The following is a 15621-nucleotide window of genomic DNA, read 5'->3' on the forward strand; positions in this document are numbered from 1 at the left end:
ATTTGTATTTGTTAAGAAAAGTCTAAAATATTTATCATCTAACCAATATTTTTTAAAAAAATACTTGGATTTGCTGGTACAAAATGTAAATTTAAAAGACACACTCAGATTTATTTTTTTTTTTAATCTGTCCTCTCTTATTTCCTTGAGCAGTAGTTTGTAGTTCTCCTTGAAGAGGTCCTTTACATCCTTTGTTAGTTGTATTCCTAGGTATTTTATTCTCTTCGTAGCAATTATGAATGGGAGTTCGCTCATGATTCGACTCCCTGTGTGTCTGTTATTGGTGTATGGGAATGCTTTTGATTTCTGCACATTGATTTTGTATCTTGAGACTGCTGAAGTTGTTTATTAGCTTAAGGAGATTTTGGGCTGAGATGATTTGGGGTCTTCTAAATATTGAATCATATTGTTTGCAAATAGAGACAATTTGACTTCCTCTTTTCCTAATTGAATAATTGAATAGCTTTTATTTCTTTTTCTTACCTGACTGCTCTGGCTAGAACTTCCAATACTATATTGAATAGGAGCAGTGAAAGAGGGTATCCTGGTCTAGTGCCAGATTGCAAATGGAATGCTTCCAGTTTGTGCCCGTTCCGAATGATATTGGCTGTGGGTTTGTTGTAAATAGCTTTTATTATTTTGAGATAGGTCCCATCGATACCTAGTTTATTGAGATTTTTTAGCATAAAGAGCTGCTGAATTTTGTCAAAGGCCTTCCCTGGATCTATTGTGATAATCATGTGGTTTTTGTCTTTGGTTTGGCTTATGTGATGAATTACATTTATAGATTTGCATATGTTGAACCAGGCTTGCATCTCCGGGATGAAGCCTATATGATCGTGATGGATAAGCTTTTTCATGTGCTGCTACATTCAGTTTGCCAGTACTTTATTGAAGATTTTTGCATCAATGTTCATCGTGCATATTGGCCTGAAGTTTTCTTTTTTAGTTGTGTCTCTGCCAGGTTTTGGTATCAGGAGGCCCAAAAAGATGGAAAAACATTCCATGCTCCTGGTTAGGAAGAATCAATATCATGAAAATGGCCATTTGCCCAAAGTAATTTATAAATTCAATGCTATACCCATCAAGCTATCATTGATCTTCTTCACAGAACTGGAAAAAAACACCTTAAATTTAATATGGAACCAAATGAGAGCTTGCATAGCCAAGACAATCCTAAGCAAAAAGAACAAAGCTGAAGGCATCACACAACCTGACTTCAAACTATACTACAAGGTTACAGTAATCAAAACAGCATGGTACTGGTACCAAAACAGAGATATAGACCAGTGGAACAGAACAGAGGCCTTGGAAGCAATGCCACACATCTATAGCCATCTGATCTTTGACAAACTTGACAAAAGCAAGCAATGGGGAAAGGATTCTCTGTTTAATAAATGGTGCTGGGAAAACTGACTAGCCATGTGATAGAAGCTGAAACTGGACAACCCCTTCCTGACAACTTACACTAAAATTAACTCCGGATGGATTAAAGATTTAAACAGAAGACCTAATACCATAAAAATCCTAGAAGAAAACCTAGGCAAAACCATTCAGGGCACAGGTGTAGGCAAGGACTTCATGACTAAAACACCAAAAGCATTGTCAATGAAAGCCAAAACAGACAAATGGGATCTAATTAAACTTAAGAGTTTCTGCACAGCAAAAGAAGCAATCATTAGAGTGAAGCAGCAACCAACAGAATGGGAAAATATGTTTGCAATCTACCCATCTGACAAGGGCTAATATCCAGAATCTACAAACAACTAAAACAGATTTACAAGAAAAAAACAAAGAAACCCATTCAAAAGTGGGTGAAGGATATGAATAGACACTTGTCAAAAGAAGACATTTTGAGGTCAACAAATATATGAAAAAATGCCCATCAGCACTGGTCATTAGAGAAATGCAAATCAAAACCACATTGAGATACCATCTCCTGACAGTTAGAATAATGATCATTAAAAAAATCTGGAGACAACAGATGCTGGAGAGGATGTGGAGAAATAGGAACACTTTACACTGTTGGTGGGAATGTAAATTAGTTCCGCCATTGTGGAAGACAGTGTGGCGATTCCTCAAGGACCAAAACAGAGATATAGACCAGTGGAACAGAACAGAGGCCTTGGAAGCCATGCCACACATCTACAGTCACCTGATCTTTGACAAAATAGAAACAGAAATTCCATTTGACCCAGCAATCCCATTACTGGGTATATACACAAAAGATTATAAATCATTCTATTATAAAGACACATGCACACATATGTTTATTGTGGCACTGTTTACAATAGCAAAGATCTGGAACCTACCTAAATGTCCATTGATGATAGACTGGACAAAGAAAATGTGGCACATATACACCATTAAATACTATGCAGCCATAAAAAAACTATGAGTTCCTGTCCTGTGTAGGGACATGGATGAATCTGGAAACTATCATTCTCAGCAAACTGACACAAGAACAGAAAACCAAACACCACATGTTCTCACTCATAGGCTGGTGTTGAACAATGAGAACACAGGCTCAGGGAGGGGAACATCACCTACTGGGTTGTTGGGGGGCAGGGGGCTAGGAGAGGGACAGCAGGGGGCGAGGAGGTTGGGGAGGGATAACACTGGGAGAAATGCCAGATATAGGTGACAAGGGGATGGAGAAAGCAAACCACCATGGCATGCATGTACCTATATGAAACAATTCTGCAAGATTTGCACATGTAACCCAGAGCTTAAAGTACAATAAAAAAAAAAAAAAGATTACCTATTTTCATACAAGAAAAAAAGTAAAAAATCTGAATTTCTGGGAGTGGTACTCAGGACTCTCTTTTAAATAAATCACTCTGGTGACTCTTGTGTTGACCTTGGTGTGAGAGTATCTATCATAGTTGACACTGTAGAATTCTAAATGTCTTGATTAAAGTTTAAAGTTGACTTTTGGTAATGGCTTAGAATGTTCAGTATAAACTTTGTTTCTCACATTAAACAATCAGAATCAATTACTTCCATATTTTAGCATTCATTTTCTGAGAAAGCAGAGGTGTAATACATTATCTTACCTGAAATATTCTCAGCCATGATATACTGATGGCACAATGAGACAAGGTCCTTCATAATATTTCTCTTTTCATCCAAAGATATATTTTAAAAACAGGCAATTACATCCAGTGTAATTCAATTGTGTTGTACACTGCCAAGAACACTAATCAAATTGTAAAAATAGAGGTGTTTGGATAATGAAAGAGAATATAGTAGTCTCAAAGAATTTTTCCATTTACTGAAATTTAACATCACTAGTAATGTAGAGCTAGCTTGAGATAAAATATATAATATAGACAAAGCAAAGCTAAGAAGTTTCATTTCAAGTCTTGCAGTAAATTATGCATGTAAACACTGAAAAGACTGTAAGACTGTCCAATGGAAATGTACATGTTGGCTGGAAATGTATATGTTGAAATCCTAACCTCCAATGTGATATTAGGGGGTGGGGCCTTTGGGGGAAATTAGGTCATGAAAGTGGAGCTCTCATCAATGGGATCAGGCTGTTATAAAGGATACCCCTGAGAGCCCTCCAGTCCTCTTTTGGCCATGTGAGAATACAATGAGCAGATGGCAGTCTGCAACCTAGAAGAGGACCCTCACCAGAACCCAACCATGCTGGTACCCTGATCTTGCACTTTCCTGACTCCAGAGCTGTGAGAAATAAATTTCTGTTGTTTATAAGTCGCCCTGTCTATGGTATTTTGTTTCATCAGGACAAGCTAGAATAATTGTTTTAAAAGAGAGTAAAGCAAACAGAGAAACAAAGTTTGTGAGAGTTGTGTGTAAGGCACATAGAAATAAATACCATAAATATAATAATAAATGACAAATTTAAAATTACAGGAAACAATGAAAAAATGTTTCACCTTAGTTGTATCAAAAAGGATGATCCATTTTTTTTAGTACCAGTATACAGAAACAGTGCCTTTTATAAAAAACAACAAAACAAACAAACAAACAAACAAAAAATAACTCATGGCTTGAAAATTGGTTTCAATTATAACTGGCGGCATAGCCAACTGACTGAACTCTTCAAGAAATATCTTTATCTATTTAATGCATTAGTTGAAATAGCCACGCATTATTCATTGAGAATTATTATTAGAATGAGATATAGATCTATTCTATTCTCAAATTAGTACAACATGACTTTTATACTAAATGTGTCATTGGAGACACTTTGTTACACAGATAATATATTGACATTTTTGATTATATGATTTTCATCTAAATAGAGCCAGTGATAGAATGAACAAAGATGAATAGGCACTTTGTGTGTTGACTTGATGTTATTAATATTTATCCCAAAGGTTAATACTAAAAGATACTATGAAAGGACATTGGAAAGATACAAATTCTAAAAGTGGTTGGAATAACTATTCATATTGGAAAACATCACAGAATAGAATTGTAAGAGCAGATTAAGTAAATTATATTTTACTGAACAAAATTAGTAGTACATATTTTAAAATGCCAATAAGAAAGCAACTTAATATTATCTTTGTTGATGAGTGACAAAAGGTAATAATTAGGTATAGAATGTCTGGTGTGAATGGAAACATTTCCATCTCATCATAAATGTTTTCTTTCTCATTTATTTGATATTCATCAATATCAAATTTATTTGATGAATATGTTAATATTCAAAATATCAAAAAAATCATTTGATTTATGTGAATATCAAATAAATCATTTGAATCAAATTTTATAGTCATGTTTATATCCCCATAATATAGATATGTTACCTTTTGGTAAAAAAAAAAACAATATCTTCCTGAGAGATATTCATGGAACCTACTATTATCACAAATCCATCAGAAAATCATGATATATTTTTTGATTATATATTATATTACCACAAATGTGTTTCTGAATTTGACAATATATGTCTAAATAGCTAATAGAGTTAACTAAATTATACCTCAAGTCACCTCCACCATGCTTGAGCATCAATAAGAGCAAGAAGTTTCCTGATATACGTATAATTTCTCTTGAATCATTTTTGATTCACATTGCACATATTCATAACCTTGTCCTTCCTTTCTCTAACAGTTGGCATAAGATTGCATATCTTTAGAAAAGAAATGGCAGTATGAAAAAAAATAGAAATATGTGCTGGCTTCGGGAGCACATATGGTAAAACTGGAACAATACAGAGAAGATTAGCATAGCCCCTGCGCAAGGATGGCATGCAAGTTCGTGAAGCATTATATATCTTTAACACGGCACATACACCATGGAATACTATGCAGCCATAAAAAAACCACGTGTTTGTGTCCTTTGCAGAGATATAGATAAATCTATACGGCATAATTCTCAGCAAACTTACACAAGAACAGAAAACCAAACACCGCATGTTTTCACTCAGAGGCAGGTGATGAACAATGAGAACACTCGGGCACAGGGAAGAGAACAACACTCAATGGGCTGGGTGGGGGAGGGTGGAGGGGAGGGAAGTGGAGGGACAGCAGCGGGGCGGGAGGTTGGGGAGGGATAACACCAAGAGAAATGCCTGATGTCGGTGATGGCGGTAGGGATGGGGGAAGGAATGGAAACAGCAAAACACCATGGCATGTGTGTACCTATGTCACAATCCTGCAGGATGCAGGATGTGCACATGTCCACAAGAGCCCAAAATACATTAAAAAAGGAAGAAAAAAAAAAAAGAAAAGAAAGAGAAAAAGAAAAAGAGGACAACAGAAGCCCTAGTTCCATGCCTGGTGTCCTTGTAGGAGGACATTTGGACACACAGGGAAAGTACCACGTAAGACACAGCAAGCAGGCAGCCAGGCCTTAATCTTAAACCCCCAGATCCAGAACTGTGAAAAATAAACTACTGTTGTTCAAGCCAAAAAAAAAAAAAAAAAAGAAAAAAGAAAAAAAAAAGAAAATGTTATTAATTCAAATTAATGTCTATCTTTCTGGATAAAACAATGAACTGATTTTAATTTGATAGTAAAATTATTTTATCTTTGAAAATAGCAATATTAGTAATAACATTTTCAACATCCTCTCTAATAATATGAAGAAGCTAAAGACCTGATCCTGCAGCTTGTCATCTGGAATTATAAAATAGTGCTGAGTTTTTATCTTATTTTCAGAGACAAAATCTGAGACCCTAAAGGGCTAAATGACATATGCACAGTTGATGTACCTAGATAGTGGCAGCTCACATTCTTAGCAAGGCAATGGAACCCAGCCAAACCAGTCTTCAGTTAGTGGCTCTCTCTCTCTCTTTTTTTTTAATGTATTTTTTTTAATTTTTATTTTTTTTTAGACAGAGTCTTGCTCTGTCCCGAGGTTGGAGTGCAGTGGCGTGATCTCAGCTCACTGCAACGTCTGCCTCTCCGGTTCTAGCTATTCTCCTGCCTCAGCCTCCTGAGTAGCTGAATGACAGATGCCTGCCACTATGCCTGACTAATTTTTGTATTTTCAGTATGGACAGGGTTTTGCCATGTTGATCAGGCTGGCCTCAAACTCCTGACCTCAATGATCCACCCACCTCAGCTTTCCCAAAGTGCTGGGATCGCAGGCGTGAGCTACTGTGACCTGGTTTGTGGCTCTTCTAATTTTGTTTTATAGCTAATTTATTTATTCTACTAAATATATATTTTAGGCATCAATTATTTAATACAAAGTTATCAGTAGCAAAAAATAAGTTCCTAGGTAGAAACTTTTATAAATAACTGAAGAATTTAAAAGCTGAATCTTTTCAAAAAAAAAAAATTTAATACTGTATTTTAAATGACCTTTATTTACTTTTACTCAGAACAGAAAGGATGTGTTAAGAAAATTATAAATTTCTAGCAGGGAAAGCAAAAGCTAATTTTGGTTATTCAGCAACACCAAATGGGTAAAGAAGATATAATTTAGAAGGTTAAAATAGAGCTGTTATTTTAAAAAATACATTTGAAAATTATATTAAAAATATATGTGTATTTCCCAAAACAGAAATAGATTTCTTAATTCATGCTCACATAGAACCTAAACTTGGGGAAGGGATACTATTCCTTAATAAGACCTAAGCTCTCCATAAACACAGTAAATTGTTCTTGTGAAATTCAGCCTATCAAATGTCCAGAGCCATCCCTAGCAGCAACAGAATCTTGTCACTAAAACTCAAACTACCTGCCAACATTTCAAGGTTAATAGAGTGAAACCAACTCAACAAAAGCTATCTTTTTAAAATTAAGTTTGTGTTCTTGGATGCTTTATTATATATGCTCTTCCTTATGAGATGCAGGAAATTATATAATGCCTATCCGATAAAAATACACTGAATAACCAACTTCTTGTGATTGAAAGTAAATTCTCTTCAATGAGGAACTACATTTAAAAACTCTCCAAAAGTTGTAATAATAACTATTTCTTTCCTTTATTGTAATAGAGTGTAGATTGAAATATATTTAATTTTAATTAAAAATATGCTTGGTCTTGAGATAGAGAAAAGAAACTAATCATAAGATTCTTTAATTTAAATTTCTTTAATTTTTTTAAAGGGTATTAAATTACCAGTACCTCACTAATATTTCAAAAGACTTTTTTTTTTTCATTTAAGAAAATGCCTCTCTTAAAGAAGTGACATTCTATTTTTTTACCCTTGAGGAATTGCAGAAAGCAGAGAATTAAGTAAAGGTGGGTTTTATAGGCACTGAATTAGAATATTAAATCAGTATATCTACTTCACATAGAACAATGCCTTTTGAACAAAAAGCAAACCCCAAACCACAGGACCTTACATTTGTAGACACAGTTTTCATTACATTTACTGTGCACATATTAAATCATTTTATTTCAAAAATTAGATTATCACTAAAAAATTCTGAATTTTGCAAATTTTTCTATCCATATATTTATCAATAAATAATATATGGAAGTGAAAATATAAAAATTATAAGATGTACTTATAATTTAAAAGTTATAATTGGTTTAAATGAAACTGATATTTTATCTAACATTCCTCTATCAAAACATGCTTCTGACAAAACAAATATGTTAAATGCCTCACATAATTTTTTCTAAAAAAAAATCAATTCAGCTAAAACTTGTGAATAATCTGACAATTAGGTAATGTTTCCTTAATACATTCTATATTCTTTAAATAACAGAATAATAATTTTTTCACAACTAACCACATATAAACTTTCATTATATTCATATTCCAAAAAATTAGCAATGTAGAGTTTACACTGGAACTGGATACATTTAACTTTATAATTTTAAAAACAGAACAGTAGAAATTCAGAATTTTTATCTTGATCTTTAAGAAAGAAATTCATTATTAGTTAACTCGACCAAAATCTTATTGCATTTTCATTTATTCCTCATGTATTTTTACAGCGCTAAGAAATATAAAATGTTTTATATCTGCAAATGTTGACATTATAGAGCTAATAAACCTACAAGTTCCTCTAGATGACAGATATTACAATAACTTAGTATAGAATAGGATACTTTAGAAACTTGAACCCTAAAATGAATATTCTCAAAATATTTATTTTGGATATTTAAAAGCACTTTTATAATTTGTTCAGGGGATACAATTTTTCTTGAAAATATTATAAAGGAAAATATTTCATCTAGGTGTACTAATATGTCGCATGGTTAAATATGTTCACAGGAATGAATGTAAATAAATGTAGATACTCAAAGATTCTTCTGTGTCCTGAAAAATATTTATCCTTGTCTTTTGTGATAAGGTCTATTACCTGCAATCTCACCACAGAGGGAGGTGGGAAGGGGCACCTCCAAGAAGATCCAATAGAGCAAGTTAGGGAATTAGTTGTTTCTGGACGGAAAACATTTAATTAAGATAATTTCCGATTTTGTATCTCCCTCTGTGCAGATGAAAAGGCTCACTGTAGGGAAGACAAAGGGCCCCCCATTGGCTGTAAACAGGATAGAACAAATATCCTGCAGCTCCGCAAGGAAACCCAAGTCCCCCGCACTGGCTAGCAATGTAGAGGAAGTTATCTCCTACAGACTTCAGAGATAAGTCCAGGAAAGGCATATTGATATGAGAATCATGGCCACATTGAGAAGAAAGAGGAAACAGAGCTAAATCATTCATTGTGGCTTAGTTCCACGACTGTGTCATGGTGCAGTTAGATTTGTGAACACAAAATGGCTGGGACTTCACATATCAAAAATCATGGCTGTTATCTTTCTAAAGTGTGTGTGGAGTTACAGGGGCGCTAATATTTCTGATTTGATTTGACTCAACTCTCTTGTTTTAAGTTATTGTGAATGACTTTGTCATGTTTATTTGCATATACTTATCACTAGATTTATGTCCTGTGAGTCACTGACTAGCTCCCTGTACTTGGTAATTCATTCAACCTCTTTGGCACTCTATACAATGTGGACATTGGGTTAGATGCTCTCAGAAAACACTACGCAATACATCAATAGGATTTTATAATTATATGTTCAGAAACCTGCCCTTGTACCTTAGGAACCATCTTAACATTTAGAAAAGGGATATTTTAAGCTACTAGCCTTGTAGTATTTTTCAAACTTGAATAATAGAGCCCCTCTTTGAAAGAAAAGCATTCACAGATCTTCAGTGTGGACCTAAATTATTTTTTCTAAGTTAAATACAAAATTGCATTTGAATTCCTAATACTTATAATCTTCTAAAACTATACAATCTAGAGAAATGTATACAATATCAAGAAAGCTATGAAACAAATTTACAGCTCTTCCCACTAACTTGAACTGGAAAGTTGAATATTTTATTTTTCAAGATCTGGAAGAAGAATGTCTTGATACTAAGTCAACTGAGAATAATGCTTCCTTCATCAATGTTTGAAAAATCAGTGCAACCATTACATATTTAATCTAATTTCCTTAATTACTGGAATGGTCAAACAATCTATTCTTTAGTTCAAAGAATTTGTCACTGACAAGGTTTGTGAAATACTACATATTATATTATTAAGGGCAAATAAATATACCTTGACAGTTAGAAAGAAGTAACTAAGACCAAGCAGTTAAAAATTTAAAAGGATAATTGTAAAGATTTAAAATTTGATTCAAAACTTTCAACTCTATAAAAACATAACAAGGAAAATTTAGCTTAGCTGCTTTTCATACGATAGACAGGAGAAAAACTACAGTCTCTATTTGAGCCAAGTTATACGAAGCAGCTACATTCATTCACTCTCTCTCCATCTGAAGTCTTCCATGACGTACTCTATTTCTAACCTTACTTTTAGAGGTTAAAAATCAAATATCCAATTACATGCTTTAAAAAAAAATCCCTGAAAATTCCATCCTCATAAAATACTTCAATATAAATATATCAATAATTATATACCTTTGAAGGTAAATTACATATATGCAATCAGTTTGGAGCCAAGTCAGAATAATCTACCTCTGTCAATAATATTTACAGCTGCCGGGCGCGGTGGCTCAAGCCTGTAATCCCAGCACTTTGGGAGGCCGAGGCGGGTGGATCACGAGGTCGAGAGATCGAGACCAACCTGGTCAACATGGTGAAACCCCGTCTCTACTAAAAATACAAAAAAATTAGCTGGACATGGTGGTGCGTGCCTGTAATCCCAGCTACTCAGGAGGCTGAGGCAGGAGAATTGCCTGAACCCAGGAGGCGGAGGTTGCGGTGAGCCGAGATCGCGCCATTGCACTCCAGCCTGGGTAACAAGAGCAAAACTCCGTCTCAAAAATAACAATAATAATAATAATAATAATAATAATAATAATATTTACAGCTCATCATGTCTTTTAAATTCCTACTCAGGACTCAAACCATTGTTTACCTCTGTTGCCACAGATTCGGGAGAAATAAATCTCATAGTATTAAAAAGCTACAACTGTTATTCTAAAAAAGTCCCTGATACTTCAGGTCTCAACATTCAAGAAACATAGACTAGACTAGGCCATTTCTAAGTTGTATAGATGAATTCCATTTCCATGGTATTCTAATACAAAACTTCAAGAGTTCCAGTAAGTTATCAACTAAACAATATCTTCTCAGTCTGACCAACTCAGGCGATCGATTATATGCTCCTGCTTAGCCTAGCCCTTTGCCTTTTCAAAATAATGACCAGCAAACACTGGTTGAATGCCCACTACGTGTCAGAAAATGGTCTAAGCATGAAGAAGCCATAATGCACATTAATTTGATGTGATTAAATTCAGGGGAATGAGGATGTTGGAGATGGAGGAGGGGAATAAATTGAGAAGACAGAAACTTGGTACTGGGATGTGAAGAAAATGGAATGCATCCTGAGGATTTGTGATTTTTCCTCTAAGCAAAGAAAAATAAAAACTTTTCAATGGGTTGCTGTCATTATCATATGCAAATTTTAGGAAGAGCTCTGGTACGAGTGTGGTTGGTGGACAAAAGAGGGAGGGACGTAAAAATAATTAGGGGTTTATAAAAAATCAAAAAACCCATGTTGTGGTTCTAAAATTGTGGTAATAAATACAGAGATAAAGAGAAGTTTGGGATAAATGTAAAGATGTAATCAACAGGACCTTCATGAAATTTGGTTAAGGATAGGACAGAGTAAAGATATAGCATAAAATATTAAATAAATATTCATTATTGACAGCCTATTAGGATTCTAGCATAGATTAATATCAGCCATCAACCAGGACAGGAAATGGTAGGAGAGGAAGACTAGGGATAAGGACTGAGCTCATTGAAGTGCTGGTTACCTTCAGGTCATCAAATCAAAAATATATGAATGTCAGTTGGAGATACTGAACTTTGGAGAATTCAAGCTAAAGATTAAGAGTTCTTCCGTGTGGAGGTTAAAGGTTCTCTACACCTTGTAGGGAGGCAGCTTTTTCTACCTCTTAGCATGGTGCCTAGCACATAGTTGATTTTCAAAAAATGTTTGATGGCTGGCTGGCTGAATGCTTTATCTCAAATTCAGGTAAAAATTTGTGTTGGCTTTTACAAGCTCTATCAGTTTCTGAAAATTAAAGTAGGGGATGAAGTTCATGAGACAAGAAAGTCATTATATTTTACATTTAAGAAGTTAATGTCACAGAGGGTCACAAAAAGACTGAGAAGGAAAGCTGATGGAGGAAATGGACTGGATGAAGGAAAAGTAGAAGATGGCGGGAATTGCCTTGGGAAAGAATAAGAACACTAAACACTTCCTTCAAAGACTGGAAGGTAGTTCTCAAGGTCAGATTCCTAAAAGTAGAAATGCTGAACTAAACAGATCCTTAAATCTTATATTTGGCCTTAGTCTTACCCCACTGTAGTCGTTCTTTCATATCTTCAAAGATTCATTTTCCCCAGGGTCTACTCATAAAACTCACCAGCTTATATTCCATAGTTTTATGCCTAGTGCATTCAAATAGATCACCTGGGCATTTTAAGAATTTGCACAAACTAACCTCATCTCTGCCCAGAAATCAGAATATAAGAACATGAAATCTGAATATTATGATGAGTTGTGCTAAATTGATAAAACAACATCCAAGTAAGTCTATGACAAGGATTACATGTTGTTTTCAGATATTTCCAAAACATTTTAAACATCAATCATATTCAAAACCCTAGTGTGTACAACCTGATACACTTAGAGATATTTTCATAGAAATAAATGTCAGAATTTAAAAAATGGAATGAGAAATAGACTAGGTTTTGGCCAACTATGGCGGCTCTTTCCTGTAATCGTAGCACTTTGATCCACCAACCCAGGCTGGTCACTTGAGGTCAGGAGTTTGAGACCACTTTGGCCAACATGGCGAAACCCCATCTCTGCTAAAAATACAAAAATTAACTAGGTATGATGGTACAAGTCTGTCATCCCAACTATTAAGGAAGCTAAGTCACCATCAGAATTACTTGAACCCAAGAGGCAAAGGTTATAGTGAGTCGAGGTTACACCACTGCGCTGCCACCTGGGCAGCAGAGCGAGACTCCCTCTCCAAAAAAAAAAAAAAAAAAAAAGACTAGGTATCAAGCAAATTAGTAAATCAGGAAGAGAAAGATATCAAACAAGTAAATTCTACTTTTGGCTTTTTGAGAGAACCAATAAAACAGGCAAACTTTGGGCATACAGTATCAGTGAAAAAGGGGAAAAAAACACATAAAAATTAGAAATGATGAGGAGTCTATCAAACCTCTTCAATGATTTTGCAAACTATATGACCATAATTTATAAATATGTGGCAGTAAAATGAGAAACTTAACAAAATGAACAATATTTTTTAAATGTCAGATTGGAAATTAACTCAATAAGAAGTCGAATTCCTACAAAATTCAAAGAACAATTAATGAAAACATTTTTCCCAATTTTACCTCCAAAACAGATTCTGTGGTCCGATTATTCTACTTGTAAGGAATAGTTCCCGCCACATAATTATAATTTTTTTATTTTGTTTGTAATTTTTTACATATATGTAACTCCACAAAAAAAGTTTTGTAAAGTTCAATGTGAATATAACATCCTTAATGGTACCAAACAGATTTCAAGCAATAAAAAATACTACATATCATTCTTACTTTGGAACGTTCTTTAAAATTCTCAAGTAAACAAAAAGGAATTGAGCTACAAAATGTAATAAAAGTAAGCTTCCAGCTATGCAAGAGTAACATAATATTAGCAAATCAGCTGACTGAGAGGGGAGAACCAAACCATCTTCTCAGCAGATTTTAAAACATTAATTTATATGTAATCAAGATTTATAGAACATCAACAGAAATTTCTGATAATCAAATAAGTTAATTAAGAATAGAATTACTTCTTAAGAAAAAGAATAAAACTTATACAAATAGTCAACACAATATTTAAATTACATTCATGAAAGACATTACTAATAAAATCAGAAAGAACAAAGAGTTATACAGTTATTTCATGTCACAATGAAAGACCCAGCCAAGGCAATAAGTAGTGAACTCAAAAAATGTATGATGCTAAAAAGGAAAAAAATTAAAGTATCTATAATTGTTATTAGTTTTAGAAAATATTATTTTCTACCTGGAACCACAAAAAAGCTAACTGAAGAATAATTACCATTAATAAAGAGCTAAATGAGATATCAGTATACAAAATATGTACACCTTAAGAATTCCAACAATCAATTCAAATACAATAGATAATTGTGCAATATCTAACACATATGAGCCAGGCATTGTTCTATGCACCTAACTTGCATCAACGTATTTCACCCTCAGGACAACTCCAACAGCTAGGTATGTATCATTAGCTCCATTTTGCAGATGAGAAGGGAAAGCCCAGAGAGAGTAAAGGGTTTGCCCAAGTTTACACAGAGAACAGGCGGTGGAGCTGGCATTTATATCCCAGCTGCAGAGGAATTGGGGCTAGAGGAGGCCAATCTGCATTTTATATCATCATCACACTTGTTTCTTAAATTTTTACAGTAGGTTGTGTGTTCATATACTGAAAACATTCACCAATTCATACAGAGGGTTGATAGGTTACATTAGGTAATGGGAATATGGATTTTTAAAATTTGTATTTATGTGCTTTTAATTTATCTATCCATTATGAACATCATATCATTTGTAATAGGAAAAAATATGATAAATGCAATTTTGAAGCACACTGCTTGGGTCATAAGCTCAGATGGAGAACGGTCTGTATTTTAGACATGTCTCTTATATTCAACAGCATTAAAATAATTTGCACCATCTGAGTGACAGCATGATTGTCACAAACTTAACCATAAAGTTTTCAGGGAGACAGTTCCTGCCACATAATTATAAAGAAGAATGACTTCATGCATCCCACCTCAAATCTTGAGAAAACAAACACTTAATGAAGATGACCCCCAAAGTGACGTTAGACCAACTTATCAAAGTGTCAAATGTATGAGGGTACTGAACTGGATATCATTTCAAAACATAGTTAATTACGTATCTATGGAAGGCTATAGGTTATATGTTGTATAATTTTACTATAAGAAAATAAATAATACATAATTATCTGAAAAGACAGTTTTATGTGTATATTTTGATATACAATTCTTCCTATATATTGTTTACAAAATATTTGCCAGTAGCCTATTACCAGATTTTAGAGTAAAGTGATTAAACAGTTCCCAGGTTTACATGTCATAGATTTACGTTTCAGGATTACAATTTTCAAATAAAATTTTTAAAAAACTCTTTAGTGATTCTAGTCTTTAGTGATTTTAGTGTTTCTTATAAAAAAAATAAAACATGAGTGAAGAACAGTAAATCAAATTTCTCATTTCAATACTCAGAAAGTTATACTAATTATGAATACAAAATATATAATAAGTTGTTCTGCTTACCATTTGAATAGAATGCTTGGAATTCTATTTGGAAAAGTATCCCAGTAAAATTCAGGAAGATCTGAAAAATAAGAATGATTGAGGAAGATTAATTGAATCTATTTTATATATTATTTAATGTATTAATTCCATGTAACCTTGACTCATACTCATTCCAAACTCCCACAAGAATACATTCAGACTCATAATTTTCATTTAATATGAATATTATGTAAACACAGGAAATAGCATGTGTCTTTTATTTATTCACAGAGTTAGGAACTACCTTTCCAGCTTGACTGCCCTCAGCCTCAACTCTGGCCTTCAGGAATCACACTG

At 33.9% G+C, this 15621-nt stretch overlaps 1 non-coding gene and 1 pseudogene across 2 annotated transcripts in view; one reads left to right on the plus strand and one right to left on the minus strand.

The window, feature by feature from the left end:
* LOC101050783 (uncharacterized) overlaps positions 1-15621 on the minus strand; it is a 387580-nt pseudogene that overhangs the window by 339954 nt on the left and 32005 nt on the right. The window contains exon 2 of the transcript XR_012514904.1: positions 15304-15364. The product of XR_012514904.1 is annotated as an uncharacterized LOC101050783 (transcript). The remainder of the gene's footprint in view (positions 1-15303; positions 15365-15621) is intronic.
* Positions 5152-5258, plus strand: LOC120368496 (U6 spliceosomal RNA). Its single transcript, XR_005582607.1, has one exon. It is a non-coding gene; the product is annotated as a U6 spliceosomal RNA (small nuclear RNA).

The sequence above is a fragment of the Saimiri boliviensis genome, chromosome 18 (genome assembly GCF_048565385.1).
Source record: "Saimiri boliviensis isolate mSaiBol1 chromosome 18, mSaiBol1.pri, whole genome shotgun sequence".
Lineage (NCBI taxonomy): Eukaryota > Metazoa > Chordata > Mammalia > Primates > Cebidae > Saimiri > Saimiri boliviensis.